We start from the raw sequence: 26,463 nt of genomic DNA, 5'->3' as shown, positions 1-26,463 counted from the left end.
GTTTTACATGCACGGTTTTTGACATCGCAGTAACAAACTCAGTATTTTCACGTAGATCCAGTTGCCCACGTTTTCCTTCTCATGCCTTCCTGGGTCTTGTCTATCCCACACACTCATCCCAACTATCTCCTGACTTTGCATCTCCCTATCAGAAATGCATGTGCTTTCATACCGCTCCTTGGACTCGCTGACAGGCAAAGCTCTTCCAACGCCATAACATATGGTAGGAGGCTTTCTACACATGCAAGATAACATAACATAATCCGATCACCAATAGCCAGTGACGGTTATTTCTCTCCATGAGCACAATCCTCTAGAATATGTGGCACATGAGGGGAGGACGCCTCAACCCCAATGGGACTTATTTTACCGATTAGTGAATCTGAATCAAGGACCAATCGTGCCCTAATGGAAAGCACAAGTTAATGCCGCAGTAGTAACCAATACCTTCTAAGTGTGTGTGCCATCCTTCCCAGGGTGCGTCCCTCTCTGTGCAGGGTCATTTCCCTCAGGCATGCATCTTGTGTCAGCGCCACCTGTGCATGAGCACAAGGAGCTGAAAAAGACATTCACGTGGCGGTGTCAGCCCCCATTGGCCCCCCACCCCTCTTGTTGTGAGGAAGAAACCTACCTAGGGACTTAACCTACTAACTAACAAAAGACAGACACTGGTTTTATATTTTGGAAACAACAAGTCACAATTTATTGGAGCATACAACACAAGGGGCAGTCTCAGCCCAAAAGCATCATGGTTCACAACCATACTTTCAAAGTGGCCCAAAAGCAGGGCAAAGTTCTACTCCTGAATGTTCTCGGTGTCCCCTTGCCGCCCCTGGCTTCCGCAAGGCACCGGACATACGCTCCAGCTTTGTACTGCACAGAGTACTTCCTCCTCGGGCCACTGAATCTTGAAGGAGAGGAATCACAAGTGTCCCTAAGGGACTCAGTGCCCTTCGTCTGATTTTTATCTCGTGTTCGGCCATCGGGAAACCTGCCCACGGTTCAAGCCGTGGCGTACTCTGCTCCCTGGCTAGGTCTGCCCCGAACTCCGCCTGTGACAGCAATGGAACATATTAATCTATAATACAGGAATCATGAGCAAGCATCATTTAACCACGTACACCTCGAAATCCGCTGAAAATAAGTAAACATTCTACATCCTTTATATAACCACATCTGATAAAGTTACACCACTAATAAGAAAACATTATACAACCACTTACACCTTGAAACCACTGCAAACATAAACTGTTTGTCATACCTTTACATTGCTACTAACCTCCCCTGTATTGGCTGTTCTCACTCATCTCAGTCTGCAAAGACAAATGCAATGCATCTAATTTATTTTTAAATTTCTTTATTGGCATTTCATTATGATTACATCTTTAGCATGTCATAGTTAGAACAAAAACAGTAACTTGTAAAAAAAAAGAAAAAAGGAACAAGAACAACATTAACTGTCTCCATGTGTTTGACAACAGTCTGAAGGGAACAGTTCCAGTGTAGGGGAATGTGTGAGAGGTAAGGGGTGACAGAGAGCGGGGGGATCCAGCCCCGGCCCTGTGAGTGTCCCACCACAGGCACCACTGCAGGTGGTGAGTTCCAGTAACATCTGGGTGGATGTGTTCATGGGGGCTTATCATCAGAGGGGTGAAACATGCTCCACGTTAGTTCCTTCCAGGCATCCAGCGCCACACTTGAATCTTCAGTCGATCTGGCGACACTGTCCTCCCAAGCTTTAGTTTCGGCCCCCACCCAGCGCTCCAGTTATCTGTACCATGTGTTGTATTGTGGACCAGCAGGTCATTTCCAGGCCATTGCGATGGTCCTTTTCGCTAACACACATGCTATGTCCATGAGTTTTATTGTGTGTTTGGATTTGGCTAGCCTGTATTAAGTTCCTAAGAGACATTCACCGGGGGACCATTCATACCGGGACATTCCTGCCCCTCTGCAGGCCTGTTCTATTTTAGCCCAGAGGCACTGCACCTTTGCGCATTCCCATAGCATGTGGAAGAGAGGTATGCCTTGTCGGTATTGCACCAAATGCAGTTAGGTTGTGTTTGTTTGTTGAACCTCACTATCCTGGGCGGAGTTAGATATGTGCGGTGCAGTATGTTCAGCTGGATTAGCCGAAACCTGGAGTTCCTAGACACTTCTTTGGGAAAAGCAAGAGCCCTGTCCCACTCCTTGGCGGTCATCACTAGCCTGAGATCTTTTTCCCACCTGGATTTCAATTTGGTACTGCGAGGGTTAGGAATGTCACTCAGGCATTCTACCCCTCGCAGTAGGTACTGCTAACTGGTCCAGAAGGATGATGGAGGGTGGGAATTCAAGCTGGGGAGGCACTGGAAAGAGACTGGGCTCCAGTCCCTCCCCAGCTTCTAAACAGTCCCCAAGGGCGCGCCGGAAGCTCGTGCCCTGGGGACTGGCTCCCCCCCTTCCTGCAGGAGGGGTGGAGAGAACCTGTAGAGGGGTGGGGTGACCAAAGGGGCATCCCGCTATGTGGGATGTCCCTCTAGCGCCTCCTACGGCGGCTTGGACAACCCCTCAGTGGAGTCAGCCTCCATTGGCCCCCCACCCCTCTTGTTGTGAGGAAGAAACCTACCTAGGGACCTAACCTACTAACTAACAAAAGACAGACACTGGTTTTATACTTTGGAAACAACAGGTCACAATTTATTGGAGCATACAACACAGGGGGCAGTCCCAGCACAAAAGCATCATGGTTCACAACCATACTTTCAAAGTGGCCCAAAAGCGGTGCAAAGTTCTACTGCTGAATGTTCTCGGTGTCCCCTTGCCCCCCCTGGCTTCTGCAAGGCACCGGACATACGCTCCAGCTTTGTACTGCACAGAGTACTTCCTCTTCGGACCACCGAATCTTGAATGTGAGGAATCTCAAGTGTCCCTAAGGGACTCAGTGCCCTTTGTCCGATTTTGGCTCGAGTGCGGCCATCGGGAAACCTGCCCACGGTTCAAGCCGCGGCGTACTCTCCTCCCTGGCTACGACTGCCCCAAATTCTGCCCCACTTTGGGGGTCGCCTTCTCCGCCGCCCCCAATGCCCCCATGCTCCATTAAAACTTACCATGTTACTAGCTGCACCCGGCCTTCAAGAGGGCCCCCAGGATGGCCGTGGGGAACAGATCGTTCCCTTTATTCGACAGATGTACTCCGTCCATCGTATAGTGGGAAGGAAGCGAATTCAGGCAAGTGTGCCTCGAAAAACCAAACCCTCTGCCTTCGCAAACCTCTCAATCCCCTTGTTGAGCCTGCGCCTGGACTTCTGCATACCCCTGTGTAAGTCTGTCCCATGCCATTGCAGCCTGCGCACAACTTCTGACCAGATGATTTCGGTGCCCGGCAATTCCTGTGCCAGGGCGCGGAGGCCGACCTGGATCTGGGCCCACAATCGCCCCCTTCCCATAATGGCAAGGTCATTGCCACCTACATGCACCACCAGCACCCTGGGCGCAGGCTTCCACTGCAACCATCTGTGCACTGCAGGTAACAATGAGTGCCATCTCATCCCTGACGTGCCTAACCAGACCACCTTGCTCCTTTCCATTCCCAGGTTGAGGCCCAGGTGCTATTGGCGCGCCGCAACCTCCACCCGTGTTATAAAGGAATGGCCCACCATCCATATGGTCTCATCTGTGGGTACAAAATTAATAAAAATTATTATTTGGACCGAGATGCTCTCCTGAGAACGGCTAGAGTCAAGGGGGAGCTGCGTCTGGGGGCTGCAAGGATCCATCTTTACCCTGACTTCTCTGTGGCGGTGCAACAGGAACGCAGAACCTTTGTGGTAGTAAAAAGAAGGGGTTGCTATTCCCTGCCAAACTAAGAATCGAACACCTGAATCAGACATTCTTCTTCACGATCCCAGAGGAGGCCTCAAAATGTATTGACGAACATTTCCCAGGCTAATTCTCCACCGCCGCGAGGGTACTGACAAGGCCCGTTCATTGCACCCCGAGTCCATACCTGGAAGCGGGCCCATCACCCCCGCATTCACGGTTGAAGCTATGTTCCACTGAAATCCACTAACAGTTTGTTCTTGTCTTCCTTCTGAACTGCTGATCTGCTCACGCTGCCCATGCTAATTATACTGGTAAATTGTTCTGTATTGAAAATCTCCTAATGGTCTCCCCAGTCCTGTGCGTCACCGCCAGGCCAGCTAACAGGACCCCAGGGGTCGATGCCAATGACTTTACGGTTGTTATGGTTGTGGTGGGTTATCATTCCTCAGTTTGGGGGAGGGATGTGGGAGAGGGGCGGGATCAGGTGTTATGTTAAAAAAGACTTGACAACCACAAGAGAGGCCACACAAGCCACAATATTATTTCACGGGCATACTGATGCAGAGAAGTGCCTGCCCCAACTGGACTGGCATTGGTTACTGCCACTCCGCAGACCAGAACTCAACCAACACCTCCACATACATGGCAGATAGTAGCATAGCATTCGTGAGCTGGAATGTGAGGGGACTGGGTAACCACAAAAAGATGCGGCAGATACAACTTTATGCTGAATGCCACAGCATTAAAATCCTATGCTTACGAGAGACCCATGCACACTCTGAACAATGCGAAAAGTTTGCTAAACAGTGGGGCCACAGAGGTACTATACCAATTACTCCACCCAAAGTTGAGGTGTCCTCAAGCTGATACACAGAAGCCTTAAATTCTCATGCTGTCACTCGCGGATAGACTTGCAGGGGAGATATATATTAATCCACGGCAAAATGCAAAATCAAGAGGTAGCCATCTTAAATATCTATGGCCCGAACATTGATGACCCAGATTTCTACCTGTACATAGCCTCTGTGCTGGAGAGTTATCCCCTGGTTCCTATCTTATGGGGTGGTGACTTTAATACAATCCTAGACATCAACCTGGACAGATCTGGCTCTAGACCTCGCCAACTTTCCAGGGCAGCCCATACTATTCTGACAACGCTCCCTCGTCTGGCAGTTGTGGACGCTTGGCGCCTCATGACCCTGATTCACGCTCATATTGGTACTACTCCTCATTGTACGACTCATATTCTAGTATAGATAGGTGGCTTATATCAGACATATTGGTCAGGTGCCTATCCCACCTGGCGATCCTCCTTAGAACTTTATCCGATCACTCGCCAGTGACTATCTCGTTGAACTGGGATCATGACTACAATAGAACGAGGCAGTGGAGGATGAGCCCCCTTACGCTACTCAATCAGGTCTTTGCCTCTGAACTTGAATCCTCCATCGAGGAATTCTTTGAGGTGAATACAAACTCTGTGTCATCACAAACCACCCTCTGGGAATCCTTTAAGGCATACATTAGGGGCATTGCCATCTCCAAAGCAGTGGTATCCTAAAAGGAATCCGCTTGGATATCGCTAGCAGCGAGGTGTCCCTAGCCACCCTAGAATCCCAATATGCCTTGGATCAATCCCTTGAAACATTAGCACACCTGGAGTCGGAACTGGACGCTTTCTGCAGCCTAGCTGAGCGAGAGGTCAAATTCCTGGACAGCCCTCAGGTGGTAAGGAGGTACGGCGAGGGAGAGCGGCCAGGCCGAGTACTGGCCAGGCTGATACACCGAGAATTCAGAGCCCCCAATGTACCGGCGATAAATAGACCCAATGGTACGTTGGCCACTTCACCACAAGACATAAACTCAGAATTTCTGGCATTCTATTCCTCCCTATACTCTAAAGTAGATGGACCCCAGACATCAGAAATCGACTCCTACCTAGAAAACCTCCCTCTCTCGGCCCTGTCCTCCGATGCCAGCATTTTCCTTGAGAGACTGTTCACTCCCGAAGAATTTATGGAAGCTATTGGATCATTGGCATCGGGTAAGGCCCCAGGCCCTGATGGCCTCCCCATTGACTTTTATAAAAGATTTAAATCTCTCCTTGTTACATGCCAAATTACTAGCTACCCGATTAGCCTAATTTATGCCCCACATCATACACCCTGATCAAGCGGGATTTGTCCCCGGCAGATCCATTTCCCTGAACTTGAGAAGACTTTTCAATGTGATCAATAGGATTGGTCCAGAGGTGCAGGCAGTGGCGGCCACATTGGACATGCAGAAGGCATTTGACTCAGTGTCGTGGGAATATCTGTGGCGAGTTCTGGAGAAGTGCAAATTTGGTCTCAATTTTCATACCTGGGTTAAACTGCTATACACCAGCCCATCGGCCAGGGTCCGCACTGAGGAAAGGTGCTCTGCCCCCTTCCAGATAGCCAGAAGAACACGACAGGGCTGCCCCTTTCCCCTACTAATATTTACAATAGCCATGGAACCTTTTGCTGATATGATACGTCAGTCTCACTCTCATAGAGGTTTGCATACTGCAGGCCATTCTGATATTGTCTCCCTGTATGCTGACAACGCCCTCCTTTATATTCGTTCCCCAGAAACCAACCTTGCCCCTATCCTAGAGGATGTGGTACGTTTCGGACACATATCCGGACTGAAGGTAAATTGTTCTAAATCTGTCCTATTCCCACTTACAGATTGCACACAACCCCCCACCGACCTCGGGGGATTCACATGGCCCCAATCCAGCATCACTTACCTAGGGGTGCTGGTCTCCCGACACACGGAGCAGCTGCGTGAGGACAACTACCGGAAATACCTCATAAACCTAGCTACCAAAACTGCTAGCTGGACTAGACTTCCTGTCCTCCTAGCGGGTCAATAGGAATACTTAAAATGGTGGTGCTACCCCAACTCCTTTACCGATTCAGTAATCTTCCCCTGTTGCCAGGCGATGCTTTCTTTCGCTACGCCATATAACCAACACCTTCCTATGGCACTCCGGCGAAGTCCGACTCAAATTATCAACACTGACCGCCCCTATGGAATTAGGTGGGTTTGGTGCCCCTGACTTTATCAGGTATTGGCTGGTAGCTCAGTCCCAATTTGCTTCCCACTGGTTTAACACCACAGACCGCCCCCCTCATTTCCGGCTAGAGAAGCTAACAGTCAGCGATCGAGTAATTGGCTCCCTTATTCTCAAACGCGTCCCAGCCGACCCAGATCTGGCCGACCCAGTTGCTAGCACATCCCTTGCCCTCACCAAGATCTGGAAACTGGTGGACATGCCACACCCCTTCCACGCGGACCTCCCGCTCTGGAACTTCTTCCCTGATGTCCCACACATTCCACAATCCATTGTATCCCAATGGGCTGACGCAGGCTTCTTGACACTCTGCGACGCCTTTGAACAGGGCACCTTCCTTGAATGGGCAGACCTCCCACCGCCCCTCAAACAGAAGCCATCAGCATGGCTACAATACTCCTCGCTCTGGAAAAATCTCAAAGCCAGACACCCCAACTTCCCTGCAATCCCACCTGACGAGCCCATAATTGCGGAGCTGTGCTCCTTTGATTCCTTTAGGGGAAAATATCAAGGCTCTACACTGTACTGCAGACCAGAGCAGCCCCCTCCTTCACTAAACTGAGACAAAGGTGGGGAGAGGACCTCGAAGTCGAGATCCCTGATGAGGGCTGGTCCCGAATGTGCACGCGCACCCACGTTTCCTATAACTCTCGATTTAAACTGATACAATTTAAAGTGTTGCACAGGTATCATCACACTCCAGACAGACTACACCATATGTTCACTGAGCTCCCTTCCAGCTGCCCTAGATGTGGTGCTGGCCATGCTCCCTACATTCATATGATCTGGTCCTGCCCGTGGCTGACACAATTCTGGACCGAAATATGCTCCTCATTATCAGCCATACTGGATCACACGATAGACCCATCCCCAGCGCAATGCCTCTTTCATGACTTCCCACAGTTGGGACGTGATTCAAGGAAGCTAGCAGGACTCTGTATGCTACTGGCGGTACGCTGCATCTTGATGAACTGGCTTCAGCCCAGAACACCCACATATGAACAGTGGCTCAGGACAGGCACATGGACGCACGATACAGAGGAGGGCTGGGGTACATTGCAACATCCGCACTCGAGACCGAGGGACATTTGGCAGAAATGTTGTACTTATATGTCCGCTAGGACTTCGAATTCAGACTCTGAACCCTCCACCCGCACCCCCTCTCTATGTAAACGAAATGCCAGCACTGTAGAACTGTACTGTAATGTATGCATTGTATTAAGGTATATTTTGTCGAGTACGTTGTGATCATCTCTGTTCTTCCGTGTGTTGTCAAGTCAAACAAATAAAGGTTTAAAAAAATATATATATTATTTGGTCTGAGAAAAACAATCGGGGGAAAAACACAAGTCCAACAACTTCAAATCCATCAATTTTTTGATGCAGCAGGTCCCCCTTACGTCCCACCTGGCCCGGATTGCCTAGTCTCCTGTGACCTTACATAAAGCTGGAAGAGATTTGACTGACATCTCCCTATTCTCTGAATGGCAGGTCCTGGCATGCCCTGTAAAAAAGCAGCTGTGGCAGCACCTGTACGAAAACTGTGTGAGGACCAGCCCGACCCTTCACCCCTACTGCCCCCAGGGTGGTTGACAAAATCTTCCTGAACTGGTAGTTGGTGAGTGGTTTCCCGTTTTCGTGCACCAGGAGGGGGCCTGGATACTGGTCTCTCACAGTCATGTACCCTTTCAACAAAGTGACCGGGCAGCTGCTGCTGCTGCTGCTGGATTGGTGAAGCACAACCAGCTTCCCTTTTCCGCTTTGGTCTGTCTTGCAGAAGCGCAGCTTTATAGTTAAGACCAACTTGTCTTCCTTGGGCCTGAACTGTACATCACCCAATGCCAGAGCCCTACCAGAGAAATCTCCCTTTCCTGCTGCCACCAGTTCACTGATCCTAAAGGCCCCAAAGAATGACAGTGAAAATGCTGCCCTAAGCAGCACCACCTCGAAACCATCAAAACATATCCCAGGTAGTGCACACAGCAATTTCTCCAGTAATTCAAAGCCAATGGGTTTCCGAGTGTCCCGTTTGGGCCCCTCCACCCAGCCCCATCCCCTCAAAGCCGTGCGCACCACAAACCCTTTGGTAGGATCACACAATCCTTGCAATTTGCAATGGAAAGCAATGGCCGCTAGGTGGCCCGTTGCCCAACACCTGCTCTTACCGTTACTATGAGCCCAGACAACAAATGCCCATACCTGTTCCTCCAGGGAAACTTCAGCTATTTCTTGACTCTCAATCATGCTGACAAACTTACTGTAGCACTTCTGGTACTGGGATCTAACGGCTGGTGTGAGCGATCTCTCCCCCAATTCCAGAGCCCCTCGTCCACGTCACCAGCTGCCACCACTCGTCCCTGAACGCCATTCCCTCCATCTTTGCAGTCGGGTGTGCTGCACGGAATTTGCGCCATTGAAATTGAGAAAGAGCATCAGCAGCCACGTTTACAACACCCTGTACATGCCGTGCCCTGAATTCAATGTTCCTTCTCAAACATGCCTCCACCAATCTCCTGAGTAGGCTCAACACCGCCGGGCAAGAGGCTGACTGCACGTTAATGGCCTGAACCACAGCTTTGTTATCACACCAGAAACGTACCCTGCTGTTGCCCAGTTGCCTGGGCCACAATGTTAGAGCCAGGACAATGGGAAATAGCTCCAAAGCCATTATGTTCTTAGTCCTACCCTTCTTGTGCCACTGCCCTGGCCATCTCTGGGCACACCACTCATGTCCCAGAATAACCCCAAAACCTTCACTTCCTGAAGGATCGGAGTACAGCTGCAGTTCCTCGCTGGTTTGCCAGGGGCCCCTCCATAACAAAACCCCATTGAAATCAGAGAAATATGCCCGCCACATGCGCAAATCCTCCTTCAAACCTGCCCCCAGGCGGATGTGATGGTGGGGCAGTGTTACCCCTGCTGTAGCACTGGCTAACCTGCGGGCGAAGACCCTCCCTGCCGGGATAACTTTAGCTGCGAAGTTCAACTTTCCCAACAGTTGCTGTACAGCTTCCAATGTGGTCCTGTCTTTTGCTAAAGCAGACTCTATTTCCTTAATCAGTGCTGACACTTTCTCTAGTGGCAGCCTGCACAACCCCTTCCTGGTATCTATCTGAATCCCCAGGAAAGTCAACACCTACGTGGGTCCCTGTGTTTTTTCCGGCGCCAGTGGCACACCAATCCTGGCCATCAAGTTCTGAAATAAAGATAATGCGAGCCCACATCCTTGGATCACTCCTGACCCATAAACATCAAGATAATGGATCATGTCCCACCTTTTTTCCACCTAGCGGGCTGCCCACTCGAGAAAAGTGCTAAATGCCTCAAAATAAGCACGAGAAATTGTGACCCTCCCAATGAAACCCCAACAGGTGAAAGCTATCCGGGTGGACCGGTAGAAGTCTAAATGGAGACTCAATGTCTACCTTTGCCAGGAGGGCCCGCTGCCTTGTGGCAGCGACCATCTGCATGGCCTGGTCAAATGAGGCATAGTGTAATGATCACCGGTCCTGGTCCAGCCAGTCATTCACTGAATCCCCTTTCGGGTATGACATGTGGTGGATTAGCCTAAACTTGCCCTTTTCTTTCTTGGGCACAATCCCGAGGGGGGAGATAATACAGCTCGGGAGGGGGGGTGGTAGCAAAAGGGCCTGCCACCCTACTCAATTCCAACTCCTTGCCAATTTTTTGAGTCACCACCTGGGGTTGGTTGAGTGCAGACGGCAGGTTCCTTTCCATCCGCCCTGTCAAGGAACCCTCGTAGGGGATCCTAAACCCCTCGGAAAAACCTTTCCACAACAATTTTCTATCTCCAATCTTGGGTACTCCTAGAAGAATTCCAGGAGCACACCCTTGTCCACGGGGATGTCCACCTCACCAGCCCCGTTACTGGCCCCCCTTATGCTGTACTCCCGGCCTGGGTGCACCCTGAGTCTTAAAGCAGGATGTGATCGGGTGGCTACCTCCACACTTAAACATTGATGGGGAAACTTGCACTTGGGCCCCCAAGTGCAGGACCCTTGATTGAATGATCTACATGCTTTACCTGACATGGAGCCCTTGCGTGCCCGATCCCCCCCTTTCTGTCCTGGGGGGGGGGGTGATTGAAAGGGCCGCCAGTCATTCTTCCTATTGTGCTCCCCTTTTGCATACCATGGCTTCTTCGCTCCCTTGTACAGTTCATCATTAGGCCTGCTGGTCCTGTTCTTACCTCCCATGAAGGCTACCCATGCCTCCATATCTTTCTGATCCCAAGTCATTTCCATGGTACCATGGCCATTTTTTTCCTAAATGCCCTATCATAGTCAATCCAACCCGTGGTTCCATATTGACTGTATTCCATCGTGATCCCCCTCTTGTATGTGATCAACGCCTGGCCATGGGTGGGAAATTCTTGTAACCAGACTGCTGACAAGAGATCAAAAGCCAATTCCCAATTCTGTATATTTTCCTCTGGCTTGGCCCTCCTCTGCCTTGGCCCTCCTCTGCCTTTTCTTGTCCTCCCTGATAAGATTAAAATCTGGGCCTGCATTTTCGGTTTCTAATATGCAAAAAATGTCAAATTGCTCCCTTGCCCGAATCCTTTGCTTAAATTCCAAGGGGATATGCCATGCTGATGCTGAACTGTCAGTTATTAAGGGCGTGATTGCAACCCGCTGGATGGTACCCTCAGCTCCCCCAACGACAGGTGTATCCGCCTTGGTGGTTGGGACAGCTGTTCCCACTGGCAACTGGGTGGCCATCGGGGTAAGCGTTGCTGCTGGCGGTACAAGGGCGACCCCACTTATGACTGTACCTGTAGTGCTGCTCCCAGCGTTTTCACCTGCCCTGCCCCCGAATGCTGGCCTAGCTCTGATCCAGAGGCACCCACCCTTTTGTCAGCTGGCACTTGTAACCCTGTGCCCCCAAAGACCATCTGATTCTGCAAAGCCAATGGGCTAGGTTGAGCAAGTCCAACCGATGTCCCACTGGTCCTGCTGACTGCCGCCGGCTGTGGTGGTGTTCCCCACACTTCCCCCATTTCCGTGCTGAGTGTAGTTGGCGCAGGTAGCACTGATCCCCTTAGTAACTTTAACATTTCCCCCAATGTCTCATTCATTCTTGCACTCATCCTTGCTATAACACCCGGCAGTGAACTCAAATCATTGCTGGATGGTGCAGTGGGAGATAAAGTACCCGCAGGTGTGCCACTTCCCATTTGAGAAACAGGGTCCTGTGTGTTTTGTGGTAGGTTGACCCCCACAATGGTTGCCTGTGGCGCGACAGCCTCCAGTGGGCTGGCCACTGGCTATTTAGCCCTGGTCTTTCTAGCTGCCTGTTTCTTTGGTGTTGGTGTCCTCTGGACCCGCTCCCTTGGTTGTAGTACATCCCCAACAGGCAATACTGACAGCCTTACCCTTTGCGTCCCCTTGGCGCCCTCTTAGGTTTTGGAGTCAAAGCAGCTGGTAACTTGGTAGGTGGTGGGGTGTCGGGAACCGCACTAACTTGCGCCTTTACAATCTGCTGGTGAGGGAGCAGCCCTTGACCCCCTTCAAAGATCTTTTCTGCCCAGTCCTTCCCATTCTTCCACATTTGTTCTTGGAACTGTGCAATCAATCTGACCTCGTCATCAAATTCGTCCCAAGAGGTGTCCAAAACGATTTAAACACCTGAAAACATGTCTGGAGACCCTGAATGAGACATGCCTAAACCTGTATTTTGGGCGAAAAAACAATCAGTCAAATACTATGTATTCTTCTCCCCACTTCCTGCCCCTTAACAGGTTCTGCCTTGACCCTCAGTCCTTGTCACCAGCAGCCTTCTTTGTTCGTTACATAAAAAAGCCCTTCAGTTCCATATGCACCCTGCCCACCTTTCCTGGCTATTTTCAGGAGAGTGCAATTTTGTTAAAAAGACAAGCGGCCACCTTACCACTGAGTGGGCTCTCTTCACTTTACCTTGCTCCTTTCAATAAAAGAAATCTTTCCAGCTGGAATATCCTGTTTTTGATTTAAAAAAAACAACATATGTTACTTCCACATTGTCCTTACAATTCGCAACTCCATGTTTTGTTGTGTAAGCACCATATGATGACCCGATGCCACAAGGGACACAACCTTTGTGTTGCGCCTAGCCGCTGGTTAAAACATTGCACATTCGAGAGTATAAATCCTGGCGCAAGCATAATGGTACCCTTTGCTTATGTATAAAAACGTGTCTAGAAATCACTAAAGCGTGTAACTGTTGCAAAAACAGTCTGATCAAGTAATACCAATAGTGGAAGCTACCTCCCAATATGCGCGTTGATCCCCGGCGCTGCTGAGAAACTAAAGAGAGGCCAATCTATCCCATCAATTGCGATTTTCAAGCACGTGTGCTGAGCCGCGTTATAAATGCCATATCATATAATCTGACGTGTGGCATACCATAGACGCATGAAAACCGGTTGCCCATGTCTATTGCACGTTAATCCAAACTTCGTGATACATAATGCAGTCAAATTTCTTTCCGGTGTTGTATGCTATCCTGCCTCCCATGGTAGATTGTGGGAGGCAGTGTTCGGCAATCTTCGGAGTCACGCCCACTTGATGGCTACAGCCATACATGCAGCCCGAAATGAAAAGCTAATGTTATAGCCCGCCTACAGCCCGCCCTCCAACATCTCTGTTCAGGGATTGGCCAGAGCTACCAGGTGGGCGTTGTTTCAGGGCCTTCACTCTGTCATGGGAAGCCGAATATCATACAGTATGGTATAATATACGGCTTCCCATGTTGTTTTTTTTTTTTTTAATACTGTGCAAAGTCTGGGAGCCTAGCATTCGCTCAGTTGTACATTTGCGCACATGTTATTATTTTAAATGGTATAATAATAAGAAAGGTTGTACTGTTACAGTAGATGGGGCACTTAAACATGTTTTATGGCATAATTAACCTTTCTATATTTTATTCCAACATCACACTACAGCCAAAATAAGAAAGGTTGTACTGTGACAGCAGATAGGGCGCACATGTTATTATTTTAAATGGTATAATAATAAGAAAGTTTGTACTGTTACAGTAGATGGGGCGCTTAAACATTTTTTATGGCATAATTAACCTTTCTATATTTGATTCCAACATCAAAGCACGAGGAATCACTGCAGGAGTCTCTCTTAAGGATAAAGGGGGAGGTTGGGCTCAGTCACACAACTCTGTCATAATGCAGGGGGGTGCATGGTAGGGTCTCCCTTCAGCATGTGTTATTGGGAAGGGAAGTCAACAGTATTTTACGTAATTGGTGTTAAGCTCCCTGTTCACCCGCGGCTTGGTAAACTGTGTACATTATCACACACTGCTGCAAGTGACTGTATGGGCTGCGCTATGTCATGGCTACAACACCACTGGGTTAATGAGGCTCAAGCCCCCTACCTAAAGTTTGGGCTGTTTGTATGGGGATGAAATGCAGACTGGTGAGAGTCTGTGTAATTCCTTTCCTTTTGTCCTCAGCAGCGCTGTTCTTCGGCGTGCATTCAGCCATCACACACTACAATGGGGCATTTCCAACCGAAAGATCCCCTTCCCCTTACAGCTACAACTATCAATTCTGTGTCTGCTTCCAAGACGGATCTATCTGATTACTGTGCCCCAATTACTATGACCCCCAAAATGTTGACTTTTTTATTTCAACCCCATTTTCACCTCATATATATGCTGGGAGAGACACGATCAGCCCCCGTACATGTATTATGGTAATTTGCATCCCCTGTCTCCCTGGGGTTAACTCACAATGACACAAGTCGTCATCCTGTTTAACGTTTAATCTGGTCCCTACCAATGTATCGGCACCACCTACCTCCTCCCTTGACACCCCCATACCTTTTCATTGTTGGGGTGCATGATATCATGGCCTGAAAGCAACTATGGTAATTCACAAAACCTGTAACACACATCCTGTTTTATGTTTATTCTGGTCCCAAATGATGTAGAGGCACCACCTAGCCCTTCCCTGGATACCTCCATACCCTTTGATTGTGGGGGTGCAAGATATCATGGCCTGAATGCAGTTATGGTCATTTTGCATCCCCTGCCTCCCTGAGGTTAGCTCACACTAACAAAAGTGGTCATCCTGTTTTATGTTTAATCTGGTCCCAAACAAAGTAGAGGCACCATCTAACATCGCCCTGGACACCCCCATACCTTTTGATTGTGGGGGGTGCAAGATATCTTGGCCTGAATACACCTATGGTAGTTCGCATCCCCTACCTCCCTGGGGTTAACTCACACTGACGCAAGTGGTCATCCTGTTTTATGTTTAATCTGGTCCCAACCAATGTAGAGGTGTCCCCTAACCCCTCCTGGAACACCCCCATACCTTTCGATTGTGGGGGGTGCAAGATATCATGGCCTGAATGCACCTATGGTAGGTTGCATCCCCTACCTCCCTGGGGTTAACTCACACTGACGCAAGTGGTCATCCTGTTTTATGTTTAATCTGGTCCCAACCAATGTAGATGCACCATCTAACCCCTCCCTGGGGACCACCATGCCTTTTGATTGTGGGGGGTGCGAGATATCATGGCCTGAATGCACCTATGGTAATTTGCATCCCCTATTTCTCTTGGGGCTATTCACACTAGCGCAAGTGGTCATCCTGTTTTATGTTTAATCTGGTCCCAACAAATGTAGAGGCACCATCTACCCCCTCCCGGAACACCCCCATACCTTTTGATTGTGGGGGGCGCAAGATATCATGGCCTGAATGCACCTATGGTAATTTGCATCCCCTATTTCTCTTGGGGTAATTCACACTAGCGCAAGTGGTCATCCTGTTTTATGTTTACTCTGGTCCTAACCAATATAGAGGCATCCCCCTAGCCCCTCCCGGAACACCCCCATACCTTTTGATTGTGGGGGGTGCAAGATATCATGGCCTGAATGCACCTATGGTAATTTGCATCCCCTATTTCTCTTGGGGCTATTCACACTAGTGCAAGTGGTCATCCTGTTTTATGTTTAATCTGGTCCCAACCAATGTAGAGGCACCATCTACTGCCTCCCGGAACACCCCCATACCTTTTGATTGTGGGGGTGCAAGATATCATGGCCTTAATGCACCTATGGTAATTTGCATCCCCTATTTCTCTTGGGGCTATTGACAGTAGCGCAAGTGGTCATCCTGGTTTATGTTTACTCTGGTCCTAACCAATGTAGAGGCATCCTCTAACCCCTCCCGGAACACCCCCATACCTTTCGATTGTGGGGGGTGCAAGATATCATGGCCTGAATACACCTATGGTAGTTCGCATCCCCTACCTCCCTGGGGTTAACTCACACTAGCGCACGTGGTCATCCTGCTGTATGTTTAATCTGGTCCTAACCAATATAGAGGCGTCCCCTAGCCCCTCCCTGGAGACCCCTATGCCTTTTGATTGTGGGGGGTGCAAGATATCATGGCCTGAATGCACCTATGGTAATTTGCATCCCCTATTTCTCTTGGGGCTATTGACACTAGCACAAGTGGTCATCCTGGTTTATGTTTACTCTGGTCCTAACCAATGTAGAGGTGTCCCCTAACCCCTCCCGGAACACCCCCATACCTTTCGATTGTGGGGGGTGCAAGATATCATGGCCTGAATGCACCTATGGTAATTTGCATCCCCTATTTCTCTTGGGGCTATTCACACTAGTGCAAGTGGTCATCCTGTTTTATGTTTAATCTGGTCCCAACCAATGTAGAGGCACCATCTAACCCCTCCCTGGAGACCACCATGCCTTTTGAATGTGGGGGGTGCAAGATATCATGGCCTGAATGCACCTATGGTAATTTGCATCCCCTATTTCTCTTGGGGCTATTCACACTAGCGCAAGTGGTCATCCTGTTTTATGTTTAATCTGGTCCCAATCAATGTAGATGCACCATCTAACCCCTCCCTGGACACCCCCATACCTTTTGATTGTGGGGGGTGCAAGATGTCATGGCCTGAATGCACCTATGGTAGTTTGCATCCCCTACCTCACTGGGGTTAACTCACACTAGCGCACATGGTCATCCGGCTGTATGTTTAATCTGGTCCCAATCAATGTAGAGTCATCACCTAGCCCCTCCCTGGACACCCCCATACCTTTTGATTGTGGGGGGTGCAAGATGTCATGGCCTGAATGCACCTATGGTAGTTTGCATCCCCTACCTCCCTGGGGTTAACGCACACTAGCGCACGCGGTCATCCTGTTTTATGTTTAATCTGGTTCCAATCAATGTAGATGCACAGTCTAACCCCTCCCTGGAGTCCCCATGCCTTTTGATTGTTGGGGGTGCAAGATATCATGGCCTGAATGCACCTGTGGTAATTTGCATCCCCTATTTCTCTTGGGGCTATTCACACTAGTGCAAATGGTCATCCTGTTTTATGTTTACTCTGGTCCCAACCAATGTAGATGCACCATCTAACCCCTCCCTGGAGACCACCATGCCTTTTGATTTTGGGGGGTGCAAGATATCATGGCCTGAATGCACCTATGGTAATTTGCATCCCCTATTTCTCTTGGGGCTATTCACACTAGCGCAAGTGGTCATCCTGTTTTATGTTTAATCTGGTCCCAACAAATGTAGAGGCACCATCTACCCCCTCCCGGAACACCCCCATACCTTTTTATTGTGGGGGGTGCAAGATATCATGGCCTGAATGCACCTATGGTAATTTGCATCCCCTATTTCTCTTGGGGCTATTCACACTAGTGCAAGTGGTCATCCTGTTTTATGTTTAATCTGGTCCCAATCAATGTGGATGCACCATCTAACCCCTCCCTGGACACCCCCATACCTTTTGATTGTGGGGGGTGCAAGATGTCATGGCCTGAATGCACCTATGGTAGTTTGCATCCCCTACCTCACTGGGGTTAACTCACACTAGCGCACGTGGTCATCCGGCTGTATGTTTAATCTGGTCCCAATCAATGTAGAGTCATCACCTAGCCCCTCCCTGGACACCCCCATACCTTTTGATTGTGGGGGGTGCAAGATGTCATGGCCTGAATGCACCTATGGTAGTTTGCATCCCCTACCTCCCTGGGGTTAACTCACACTAGCGCACGTGGTCATCCTGTTTTATGTTTAATCTGGTTCCAATCAATGTAGATGCACAGTCTAACCCCTCCCTGGAGTCCCCATGCCTTTTGATTGTGGGGGGTGCAAGATATCATGGCCTGAATGCACCTGTGGTAATTTGCATCCCCTATTTCTCTTGGGGCTATTCACACTAGTGCAAATGGTCATCCTGTTTTATGTTTACTCTGGTCCCAATCAATGTAGATGCACCATCTAACCCCTCCCTGGACACCCCCATACCTTTTGATTGTGGGGGGTGCAAGATGTCATGGCCTGAACACACCTATGGTAGTTTGCATCCCCTACCTCCCTGGGGTAAACTCACACTAGCGCATTTGGTCATCCTGTTTTATGTTTACTCTGGTCCTAACCAATGTAGAGGCGTCCCATTGCCCCTCCCGGAACACCCCCATACCTTTTGATTGTGGGGGGTGCAAGATGTCATGGCCTGAACACACCTATGGTAATTCGCATCCCCTATTTCTCTTGGAGTATTTCACACTAGCGCAAGTGGTCATCCTGTTTTATGTTTACTCTGGTCCTAACCAATGTAGAGGTGTCCCATTGCCCCTCCCGGAACACCCCCATACCTTTTGATTGTGGGGGTGCAAGATATCATGGCCTGAATGCACCTATGGTAATTCGCATCCCCTACCTCGCTGGGGTTAACTCACACTGACGCAAGTGGTCATCCTGTTTTATGTTTACTCTGGTCCCAATCAATGTAGATGCACCATCCAACCCCTCCCTGGAGACCCCCATGCCTTTTGATTTTGGGGGGTGCAAGATATCATGGCCTGAACACAACTATGGTAATTCGCATTCCCTACCTCCCTGGGGTTAACTCACAGTAGCGCACATGGTCATCCTGCTGTATGTTTAATCTGGTCCCAATCAATGTAGAGGCATCACCTAGCCCCTCCCGGAACACCCCCATACCTTTTGATTGTGGGGGGTGCAAGATATCATGGCCTGAATGCACCTATGGTAATTCGCATCCCCTACCTCGCTGGGGTTAACTCACACTGACGCAAGTGGTCATCCTGTTTTATGTTTAATCTGGTCCCAACCAATGTAGAGGCACCATCTACCCCCTCCCGGGACACCCCCATACCTTTTGATTGTGGGGGGTGCAATATATCATGGCCTGAACACACCTATGGTAATTCGCATCCCCTACCTCCCTGGGGTAAACTCACACTAACACAAGTGGTCATCCTGTTTTATGTTTAATCTGTTCCCAATCAATGTAGATGCACAATCTAACCCCTCCCTGGACGCCCGGATACCTTTTGATAGTGGGGGTGCAAGATATCATGGCCCAAACACACCTATTGCAAATTTAATTCTATCCGCCGCTCCCCACAGGAAACCCTGTGATCTTCCGGCTAATGGCGGACGATGCCGGATCGTCCGAAACACTGGAGACAAACTAGTTTGGATCTTTTTCAACCATCCGCACCGCTACCACATGAGCATATGGCTCTTTAGTAACGTGCATGCAATGGATGGGGTTGCAGAATAATTCTGAGTCCAAATAATGGAACCAACTCGGGAAGATGGCAAAGGTACTGTTTTATTAACAATTATCCAAAACAGGGCGGTTACAACGGACATCAACGGACGTTCGCTCAGGCTCTTACGATTTTCTCAAAAAAACATCCTTATATGCAAAGAATACGTCAGACGTGATGTCATACTGCATGGGAAATAATAGGAAACCTATCAAAGGCTGTGATAGGCTTAAGGGGAACAAGTAAGTATACATTGCATAGGGACTAGGATTGGGATTTGCTGCCCACTGTCAGGTGGAAAACTTATGCCTACCTCTTAAAACTTGTAAAGTACACAGTTTATCATTGGTCTTCAAACTATAAGGCCCTCTACAATTGGTTAGCATGCTCGTGCCATGTCTGTAACATTCGATTCACTTATCAGCACGTAAACTCAAACCCAGGTGCCAGGAGGTGGACTGGACATTACCTCCCCACCCAATTAGCCCAGCATCTCTCATCAACCATGGCTTCTGCCATGAAGATTGTTTTAGAAATTGGCCTTGCAAATTATCCTTGTCTGTGGGAATATATGGGAGTGCAGGCTCTCACTATCGTTGTTCTAGGACTCCAAGCTGAACTCTATTTCCATCCTAGGCTCACATGACAGGAGACCATGAATTGGCCCATTTTGCAGCAGCTAACATGACCTCTGATCCTTTCAGTACAACTCACACAAAGGGAACTGATGTATGTGTTATAATTGTGTTACAATGCAATAATACTATTATGTCCGTGGCACTAAATCATAGATATGTACTGTGAATCATTTAAAATTCCAATCCAAAGCACATGTGATTGTGCACTTCTAACAGGCAGGGGACCTGGGTAATTGGCGTGCAGGCCAATGGTGGTATGTGGGTGGGAGCATATCTATTCTCTGTCTTTGCATCAGGTGGTGTGGGTTTTCTTGACTGTGTTTGTGCTTCTTTTTTGTCACTTTGGTTGGGTGCATTCTGGTACATGTAGTGATTTTCGTATTGGTGTACGGAATGGATGTTGTTACGCATGCACTGGATCATTTTCTTCAATTGAGACACACAGGTCAAGCCCTTGCACTCACGCATGCTATTACTGTGTTGCACCTTGATTTCCCCCTCTACACTTGCACGTTCAATGCACTCACTAGCAATAGTAGGTTTGTCTACCCTTACTTTTTTTTATCATTACTTGTTGCACTATTGTAGCAATTATTGATCCTTGCTCTAATTCATGGTCTACCTTCCCCTTTACCCACCCTGTCTGCCCTCTGTGCGCTTTCAGGGTGTTTTCCTAATTGCATGAGCGCAGAATATTTGAACAACAAATAAAGGAATGCATACACTGCGCACAGCCACTGCTGATCGGTGTTATACCTGCCCATAATTCAACAGTGCACATGCCCTTGTAGTTACATTCACCCAGCATCCAGTTACACAGTCCACTGTGACGTGCCATGTACCCAGGCAGCGTGGAGTTGCGCAGCACCGTGGAGTCATGGGTTGAACCAGGACATCTGGCACAGCAGTGGGTGATAAGGTGGCGGGCATCACATACCATCTGCATGTTCAGTGAGTGATAGTTTTCTGTTCCAGTAGACTGCCTCCACAGCATGCCTGGCCACCAGCTCCACATGTATTCCGTCCAATACACCTATGATATAATATGGGATTTATAACGCGCCTATACACAAGTGTTTCAAGGCGCGATTAGGCAAGGGAGGGGAAACAAAGGGAAAACAAAGACAATGGTCTTACTAGGCCAGGTGACATTGAGATCGCGCAAGTGCAGGGGAGGGGGGAAAGGGAAAAGTGCGGGGGAGGAGGTGGCTGTGCAATACATAGGATCCACAGTAAAAAATAAATTAAATTTAAAAAAAAGGTAAAAGTGCAGCCAGCTTGTGGCAAGTGCAGGGGTAAGTGCAGACATCAAGTGTCAAGAGCTTGTAGGGGACTGTAGGGATACAGAAACAGCCACCCAAGTGCAGCTGTTGCCTGGGAGGCAGTGCAGGTGTGCAACTGGCGGGGGAGGGTACCTGGGCCCGAGATCAGAGGGTAGCCAGGTGACCAATGCAGTTTCAGTCAGGAGTTCAGCAGGGGAAAGGGGGAGAAAAGAATCAAAGAGGAAGGTCTTGAGGTCCTTCCGGAACTGGAGCTCGTTCTCCTCAAGTTTCAGGGAGGCTGTTCCAGAGGGAGGCCCCAGCCGAAGAAAGAGATTTACCACAAACTTGTTGCTTGGAGAAGCGACTGACCCTGAGGGAGTTCGAGGTGGGTGAGCGAAGAGCTCAACAAGGAAGATATTTAGGAAGAGAGAGTTGAAGGTATTGAGGCCCCAAGCCTCAGAATGCCTTGTGGACAATGCAAAGGGTTTTCAACTTAATCCTCGCAGCCACTGGGAGCCATTGCAGAGATTTCAGTCCTGGAGAGATACGATCCCTGGGCTTGAGGCCAAAGACAAGCCTTGCAGTCCTGTTCTGGATGAGTTGCAGAGGGCGCAGAGTAGAAGCAGGCAGATTAAGAAAGAGGCAGTAGTGCAGCCTAGAGAGAACCAGAGCTCTAGAGACAGTGAACTTCTGGAAGAAGGAGAGGAAAGGAAGAATACCTCTGAGGAGGTGCAGCTGGTAGTGTGACTTCTTAGAGATGTCAGGAGAGGAGGAGAGTGGGGAGTCGAAGATGACCCCGAGGTTTTTAGCCTCACAGGTGGGAGCAGAAAGAGGTCCAAGAGGGGCTGGCCAGAGAGCGACAGTAAAGGAGGGAGCAGGTGTGCCGATGAGGAGAATCTCCGTCTTACTGGCATTAAGGCAGATGTCGTTGGCGACGCACCACACCTGGATAGCGGACAGACAGTCAGAGATGAGAAAGGGAGAAGAGGTGGCAGAAGGGAGCCTGAAATGAGTGTCATCCACATAGCACTGAAAGTTCGGGCAGAGAGCAGCAATGCGGTGGGCAAGAAGTGCCAGGTATTAATTGAACAGCCAGGGAGAGAGGTTAGACCCCTGGGGAACACCACAGGTAGAGATAGAGGAGAGCAAGGATCCTAGTTAGACCTGGGAGTGTCGATCGGAGAGGAGAGAGGTCAGCCAAGCCAGGGCCTGATCAGTGATCACGGAGACAGCTGAGCAGGATGGCATGGTTGACCATGTCAAAGGCAGAAGAGAGATCCAGTCATGCCTGCAAGGGCATGGAAGGCAATTTTAGTGGCATTGACCTGGTCAGCAGTCCTGAGTAGGATGATGTGGTCTCCAACCTGAAACAGGACACGCGAAAAACAGGGTTGCAATATCCCATGCAGTTCACCCACAGTGTGTTGGTATGTGCCCGTGGCTATGAAGTGTAGCACAGACACTAACTTCAGCAAGTGGGGGGTATGGCTGTACGGGTATGTTTATGTTCCTGTTCTTTTTGTTGTTCCTCTTCTTCCAGGAAAGGTTTAAGTGCCTTGCCTTTTTTTCCTTCATAACTCTTTTTCCTTAATCCCTTCTACCTCATTTTTGACCTTGGAATAGTTGTTTAATGTGGTGAGAATTTCTGTGTTGATTTCTTTCTAAAATGTGAAACTGGTTTAGTCACTGTATGGATTAGCAACGTTGGGTGGCATGGTTGATGTTTGGAGAGGTTTTTTTCTTTTGATCTTTGCTGTCTTTAAAGGTGGATAAGAGCCAAAGGTGAAATTCTCTATTTCTGTAGCAGACCGTGAACCAATAATAAGATTTTATCCAAAATAAAAAAAAGATGCGTATTGGTACAAATTTACAACCATTTGCTTCTTAAATATCCATTGTGAAACATGTTTAAAAGTTATTGAGGGGGGTGTGGCTTAGGAGGCCCACACACGGATGCCTCCTTAACAGTCTCCGGACATCGCCGGGGCTTCAGTGTTAATGGCGCCGTCATAAGTGTCGCCAGAGCCTAGAAATCCTCACTCTGGCTAGGTGAAGCCTCGAGGCATGCAGGGACCGAGTTTCGGCACCCGCAGCCCTCGCTGGACAGGGTTGGGAATCCTGGAATCAGCAGAGCGGGGACCACACCAACTCCAACATGGCGCCTGCAACCCTTGCTCGCCATAAACTGAGCAGCTGACCCTCTTCTCCAGGGTAGAGATGCGTGGGTCTGGGACTGTAACTTGCACTAAGCTGTCTGACCCAAGCTTTTCCTTTGGGGTACATGTTGTTTTTTCTCTGCATCTTTCTCCTCTCTTCCTTTGGGAGCTGCCTTGAATTACATGCTTTCTGCCCAGCTGGTGAGTGCTCTGGCAGTTGGAGGCTTCCCGTGAGGACTTGCCAGATGCCTGACTCATTGCTTGATGCATACGGAGCATCTCCTTGAGGGCTTTGGTTGGTCCTAGGTGTGTGGTGCCTGGGTGTGCGGTGACTCTTACTACATGGGTGATAGTGGTATCTGTTGGAGTCCCTGTGCATGGATTACATGCTGCCTTATCTCTCTTCACGAGCATTGTAGTTAAGACCCCTCAGTCCCTGTGCACAGATCACATACTGCCTGATCTTTCTTTATTGGTGCTTGGGCTACCTGCGGTCCCTGGATTTGTTACCTGGAGGCTGTGATGGCAAAGAGGGGAAATACCCCTACAGATGGTGATATTGCATGCTTGGTACATGCCTGTGAAGGACCTAAGAAGATTGACAACGCTGTCCTGCTGGTGCAGTGTCCCCAGGAGAGGGGAGAGGACATGGCTCTACCAGCTACCAAACCGGATCTGGCTAACCTGCTGAGGGAACTGAAGCGGCACTCCAAAACAGTGTTGCCGAGCTCTCCTCTAAAGTTGTGACAATTGACAAACGCGTGACGGAGGCAGAACAGTGTATTAGGGACTTTGAGGACTCTTTCTGAGCAAACCTTGGAGTCTTGCGATGCTTACCAATGCCTTCCGAGGTGTGAGGCCCTGGAACACAAGCAGGAGGACATCGACAATCATTCACGACGTAACAATGTCAGGCTACGCAGCATACCTAGATCTGTAAGTGACTCAGATTTGCTGAATTAGGTCTGCACCTTCTTCCGGTCTCCTCTCTGACTGTCTGAGGATGCCAAGGTGGAACTGAACCATACCCATAGTCTTTGAGGGTCTCTCTCGGATGGATCAAGCCAGCCACCTGATGTTCTCAGTAGTGTCAATTTCCTCACGTTTAAGCCGCGCATCATGGAAGCAGCACGTGCAGGCCAGCCTTCACTTTTCGGGGTGCCGACCTTCAGATATCCCAGGATCTGGCGACTTTCACAATCCAGAGGCGCAGGATGCTTTGTCCACTTACTGTGTGGCTCAGGGAGAATGGTATTCATTTCAGATGGGGCTTCTCCACTGCTCTGTTCTTCACTATGGAGGGGAAACATTGGTCAATAACATCACATCAGGATGCTTAGGATTTACTGTCATCATGGCCATCTGGCCCTCATGAGGTTGGGTCCCTAAGCCACAGAGGGGATTGTGGTCAAGAGCTGGTAAGGCACGAAACCCTGGGGGCCACTCGGGAGTAAAATGAAGGTGATTGGCCCCACGCAGGTGAAGTAGTTCTGGATGCTTTTTTATTTACTTATCTCTATAGGTTCTGGTTGAAATTGAAATTGATATTTTATTTCTATCGCGCTCATACACAAGTGTTTCAGAGCGTGACAAGGCAAGGGAAGGGGAACAGAGGAGAAACAAAAACAACGATCTTACTAGGCCCAGTGACATTGAGAACGAGTAAGTGCATGGTAGAGGGGGAGAGGGAGAAGTGCATGGAAGGGGGATCAAAAGGAGAGTGCGGAGCAAGGAGGAAAAAAAACAAATAATAATAAATAAATTAATAAATAAAAAGGAAACAAACAGAGGGAGTGCAGCCAGCAAGTGGCAGTGCTGGGTTTAAGGCAGCAGGCTGGGTAGGTCTGATAAGTGCAGGAAGAACAAAACAAAGGGGTAGGGGCTGTATGGGTACAGATACAGACCCCAGTGCAAGGGGTGGCTCGGAGGCAGTGCATGCGGGTGGCAAGAGGAGCAGGTACCTGGGCCCGGAGGAAAGAGGGTGGCCAGGTGCGTGGTGCCGAGGGAATGTAGAATCAGCAGGGAACAGGGGGGGCAAAGGCAGAAGCAAAGAGGAAGGTCTTGAGGTGCTTCCGGAACCGGAGATGGTTCTCCACAGGTTTCCTCAAGATGGTTCTCCTCACTTTAACTGTTTGGACGATCTAGACTCTGTGAGCGGATGGACTTGGCGATGGCATGAATATTCTCTCTATTGATTTGTAACTGTGTTTTGGTCTGGCGACAGCAGGCAATAGCCCCGGTCTGTGATAATAGCTCCTTTTCTGAACCGTTTTTATTTTTATACGAGTCTTTCTTGTTGGTGGGTGTGGGATGGGCTTTTTTGGAAGGGTTCTCGTAAATGTTGAGGTAAAATTGGATGCGGGATGGTAAGAGTCATGATCAGTTCGCTACTTGTAGAGTGTGACACCTGCTTAGTTTAAGCTTATCTCTTATTTCCACTTATCACTGAGGTCGTGTTAGCGGACTCCCCGTTGGGCCAGAGTTAAAGAACTTGCTCTTAATGTGCACGGATTGAACTCCCCCTTAAATCTGTGTTGCAGAGATTGAGGGACCAGGAATGTTCCATAGCCTTGTTACAGGAGACGCACCTGTGTCACACTGATTTTCGTAGACTGCGCAATAGACACTTTGCTAAACAATATCTTGCCTATTTCAGTACTAATAAAGGTGGAACAGGGATCTTTGTTGAGTTGGGAGAGAAGAATGACCCGGGGGGGGGGGGTCATTTTATAGGGGGTCAAGGGCTTGTTAGGCGGTCATCTGTTTACTGTCATATCTCTTTATTCCGCCAGTGAGAAGCAGGGTGGATTCCTGGTGGACTTTCTGTCGGAAAGGACTGCTTTTGCAGATGGACAAGTGATCTTGGTGGTGGGGGCAGGGGGATTATAATGTAGTACCTGACCCCATGATTAATCACACCCACCCTC

General features: G+C 49.2%; 1 long non-coding RNA gene across 1 annotated transcript in view; it reads right to left on the bottom strand.

Moving 5' to 3' along the window:
* Positions 1 to 659: 659 nt before the first annotated feature.
* LOC138569433 (uncharacterized) overlaps positions 660 to 26,463 on the bottom strand; it is a 42,922-nt gene continuing 17,118 nt past the window's right edge. Inside the window, exons 2-3 of the long non-coding RNA XR_011303239.1 lie at positions 12,841 to 12,882; positions 660 to 1,313 (exon numbers count right to left, since the gene is read on the bottom strand). This is a non-coding gene — a long non-coding RNA (uncharacterized lncRNA). The remainder of the gene's footprint in view (positions 1,314 to 12,840; positions 12,883 to 26,463) is intronic.

Source organism: Ambystoma mexicanum, chromosome 2q (assembly GCF_040938575.1).
Source record: "Ambystoma mexicanum isolate Mex_15411 chromosome 2q, UKY_AmexF1_1, whole genome shotgun sequence".
Taxonomy (NCBI): Eukaryota; Metazoa; Chordata; class Amphibia; order Caudata; family Ambystomatidae; genus Ambystoma; species Ambystoma mexicanum.
The sequence above is the reverse complement of the archived record's forward strand: the minus strand, read 5'-3'. Positions and strand labels throughout refer to the sequence as shown.